This window comes from Oratosquilla oratoria, chromosome 14 (genome assembly GCF_046742065.1).
Source record: "Oratosquilla oratoria isolate Oo_2021 chromosome 14, ASM4674206v1, whole genome shotgun sequence".
Taxonomy (NCBI): Eukaryota; Metazoa; Arthropoda; class Malacostraca; order Stomatopoda; family Squillidae; genus Oratosquilla; species Oratosquilla oratoria.
In genome coordinates, this window is record NC_134790.1 from 46,192,965 (window position 1) to 46,197,964 (window position 5,000).

Sequence of the window (5,000 nt, forward strand, 5' to 3'; positions counted from 1 at the left end):
TGCTTTTGTGTGTATGTGTGCGTCCGTCTACAGTAGAGCAGAACCAATGCTGTGTTTACACCCACTCCATTAATATGTGACCATCCGTAATTATATTGATAGTATTGAAAAATATATAGCATTCTTTTTTGTATGTATCTTATGAAAATACATGCTCGTACGTTTATATTACAAATATGGTTAAATATGAATAAACAATAAGAAATATGCCAACTATCAAACACACAAAATTGAGATTTATCAAATTTTTGTGGTCATTCACTTTTACTAGATATCTTATCGTATATAGTTCTTCGGAAGTTTGATTCATGAAGGCAAACGATCTGGGCATTTTACATTTTACAGCCTTGACTTATAGTATCAACTGATTAAATGATGACTGTTAATGGGTATGCCTACTTAACAGTTTGTAGATGAAGACATTTTAGGGAAATTACTAGTGTGGGTGTGTTCCGTAAGATGCTTATCAGTGAAAGCGACCACTATTCTGTGCTCTTCAAAGAGAATTAATGTTATTTGATAATATCTTGAGAGAGGCGACATTGTCAAAGATCTTTATTCGGGTGGGGAAGAGCTTGAAAATCTCCGCTCTGGGTATTCAGGAAGTTGACAAATGTTTGATGCAAACTGTTTTGAGCAGGGAAAAACGATGGATATTGTTGTTTTGGCTCAGAATTATAGCCCCTTTCATTAATGGTTTTGTTTGATTCTTCTTGAAGATTGTATGTGAGGCTTCAAAAGGTGTATTGTCGTTATTAACAGAGACATTGAGACCTATATTTCTTGTTTTGTCAAATGTTTTGGTATAAGACGTTTCTCCTCTGACGGGGATTAGACGGGTAGGAGAGAGTTATTCTTCAGAATAAGATTGAATTATTTTTGGTTTGATAAAAGTGTTTTTTTATTTTTCTTAGGAGATCGCTTAGAAACATTACGACGGTTTATGTTCTTTTGTACATTTGTTGTGGCGTCGTTATAAGGCTAGTCAAAAATTTAGATTTCAGTCGAGTAACAACCTTACCAAAATGCTTTTATGTCTGAACAACAGAAAATTACCATTTTTAGACACTGTCATACATAGAACAAACAGCAATGTAAAGTTTTCGGTATACCACAAACCTACTAATAAAGATTATGTACATTTTTATTCAGGACACAATATTAGGGCTTTTCGCATCTGTAGTGAAGAATTCTTAGAAGACGAACTAGATCACATTACAAAAACTTTCAGCAAATTAAAATATCCCAAAGGTCTCCTACTTAAACTAAAAAAGAAAGCTAAGGAAATAAATAAGAAGAGTAAAGATCAAAATAATTGCAACAAAGAAACACGATATATCACAGTCCCAAATTCCAGTATTAATTCAACTCTAGACAACGTCCTCTTAAAAGCAGGTATAAAGATAGCAAGAACATCAGGTAGCAAAGTGCGACATTTGGTAACGCGTAATTATAATAACCATACGAATGAAAATAGTATTGTCTATAAAATACCTTGTAAAAATTGCCCATCCTCATATTTTGGGGAAACAGGTCGTGGATTAGAAAAAAGATTATATGAACACAAAAATGATGTAAGAACCCACAGGCTTTCTAATTCTATAGTAAGACACATAGATACACATGACCACCTTCCGAACTGGGACAATACAATTATAATAAATAAAGGTTCAACAATAAATTAAGAAAAACAATAGAAGCAGCCTATATTAATACTAATAATAACATCAACCATAGAGATGGTTTTATATGCTTGGCAAGAGCTACAAGTTTATTGATAGTGGATGAAAACAAACGGACAAATGTTCCGAGCAGGAAGACCTTTCCCAGGCACCCTGTGAGGTGACATGTATGTGTATAAAATGTCCATGTCATACTTTTGTGTTATGCTTTGTGATCAAGACCCTAAGGGTCGAAACGTTAAGGCAGTAAAATTCTTCCATTATTCCTCGTATATTTTCTCCGCCTTCAGCTACATTTGTCATAGTTTAAATCAATATATATATATATATATATATATATATATATATATATATATATATATATATACATATATATATATATATATATTATGTATATTATATATATATATAAATATATACATATATATGCATATATATATATATATATATATACATATATATATATGTGTGTGTGTGTGTGTGTGTGTGTGTATGTGTGTGTTAGTGTGTACATATATATATATATATATATATACATATATATATATATATATATATATATATATGTATGCATATTTAGATATATATACATATATATATATGGAAACTAGTATGTTATAACACATTTGTAAAAGATCACTGTTAACCCACTATCGGTGGGTTTCTCTGTACTTTCCGTTATTATTTCTCCGATAGTGGGTTAACAGTGAACATATATAATATATATATATATATATGTACATATATATAATATGTATATGTATATATATATATATATATATGTATTATATATGTATATATATATATATATATATATATATATATATATATGTGTGTGTGTGTGTGTGTGTGTGTGTGTGTGTGTGTGTGTGTGTGTGTGTGTGTGTATACATATGTATATACATATGCATATATATATATATATAATATGCGTGTGTGTGTGTGTGTGTGTGTGTGTGTGTGTGTGTGTGTGTGTGTGTGTGTGTGTGTGTGTGTGTGTGTGTGTGTGTGTGTGTGTGTGTGTGTGTGTGTGTGTGTGTGTGTGTGTGTGTGCGTGTGTGTGTGTGTGTGTGTGTGTGTGTGTGTGTGTGTGTGTGTGTGTGTGTGTGTGTGTGTGTGTGTATTTACCTAGTTGTATCTACCTAGTTGTATTTTGGGGGAAGGGGAGCTATGCTCGTGGTGTCCCGCCATTGTATCTCGCAGTGTCTAGTTTTGCGCATACTATTTCATTATCCAGTTTGTTCCAAGTGTCCAAAACTCTATGTGGAAAACTGTTTTCCTTCAGTTCTCTTCTATAGCTATGTTTTTTTTTATTTTCTTTCCATGTCCTCTTGTATTTCTCTTGTCCCAGTAAAGTAAGTCCTCTCTATCAAGTATCTCTGTGCCTTTCATGATTCTGTAGATGGTCAATAGGTCACCTCTCTCTCTTCTTTGCTCCAGTGTCGGTAATTCCAGTTTAGCCAATCTCTCCTCGTATGATAGGTTTGCAAGTGCGGGTGCCATTTTTGTAGCTGCTCTTTGGATTCTTTCTATTTTCTTTATATTCTTTTTGGTACTGGGGGATCACAATGTCGCCGCATACTCTAGTCTAGGCCTTATCAATGTAACCAATATTTTTTTTTTATCATGTCTTCGTCCAAGTATGCAAATGCCACTTTTATTGATCTTAGCAAGTTGTAAGTCTCCCCGACAATTTTGTTAATCTGTTTATCATAGGACAAGTCGTTTGTGATAATTACTCCCAAGTCTTTTTCGGATCCTACTTTCTTTACTTGGTTCCAATTGTATATTTTCCTGATATTCTGTTTTTGCTTTTTCCAAACTCCATTATGCTACACTTCTTAGTATTAAAGTCCACTTCCCATTTCTGACTCCAGTTCCATACCCTATTCAGGTCTTCTTGCAGTGCTTCACAGTCCTTATCAGTTTCTACTTTCCTTAACAGTTTGGCGTCGTCAGCAAAGAAGCTCATGTAACAGTTCACGTCTTCGTCCATGTCATTCATATAGATAGCAAACATTATTGGTGCCAGTACAGATCCTTGCGGTACTCCACTGATCACCTCTTTCCAATCTGAATATTTTTCTCTGAGCACTACTCTCATCTTTCTACCAGTCAGGAAGTCCTCCATCCATTTTAGTAGGTTCCCTTGTATTCCTCCTATGTGTTCCAGTTTTTTTTAGTAATTTTCTGTGTGGTACTTTGTCAAAGGCTTTTTGCAAGTCTAGGAATGCACAATCAGCCCATCCATTTCTTTCTTGCACTATATCTATTAGCCTTGAGTAGAAGCATATTAAGTTTGTGGTGCATGATCTTCCTTGTCTGAACCCGAATTGTCTTGGGTTTAATATGTTGTTGTCTTCCAGATGTTTTACCCATTTATTCTTGATGTTTTTCTCACAAATTTTTGCTTTAGTGCTTGTTAGTGATACTGGCCTATAGTTGGTGGGTTCTTCCTTGTTTCCTCCTTTATATATTGGTACAATGTTAGCATTTTTCCAGTCATTAGGTATCTTTCCTTCTTTGAGTGAGCTATTTATTATGATGTGTATTTTGTCTGTTAGTTCTTCTTTGCATTCCTTTAGAATCCAATTTGCAATACCATCCGGGCCATGTGATTTTCTGACGTCCAGTTTTGATAGATGTTCTGATATTTCTTTTTGTGATATTGTGAACTCACTCATGTGGGGAGATTGCTTGTTATTATCTACGTCCCAATTTTGTATTTTCTCTCTGGTGAAGACAGATTTAAAGTGGTTGTTCATGACTTCGGCCATCTCTAATTCTTCTGTGTATTCTATATTTCCTTGGCGTAGTTTCACCATTTCCTGTTTGGTTTTAAGTTTACCATCCACATACCAATGGAATAGCTTGGGTTGATCTTTGCATTTATCTATAATATCCTTCTCATGGTTCCTTTTTCCTCTCTTCTCACATTAACATACTCATTTCTATAGTTTATATAAATTTGCCATTTGCTTTGTTTTTTGTCTTTTCTCCACTTTTTCCAAGCTTTGTCCCTTCTGTGTTTTGCTTCACTGCATCTTTTGTTGAACCAACATTTAATGTACTCTCTCTCTCTCGCTTTTGTCTTGGTACATGCCTGTTTACCCCTTCATTGTAATTATCCATCAATATATTCCATTTCTCTTCCACTGTTGTCTCTTCCATATAGAATTTTTCCCAGTTTGCATTCCGGAAGAATGTCTTTAGTTTTGCAAAGTCTGTTTTGTTGTACATCAATCTTCCTTTCCTATGCTTTTCGTTCCTCTCCATATCTATTTCTTCCTTTAGTACAGTTTCGATGAGTACATGGTC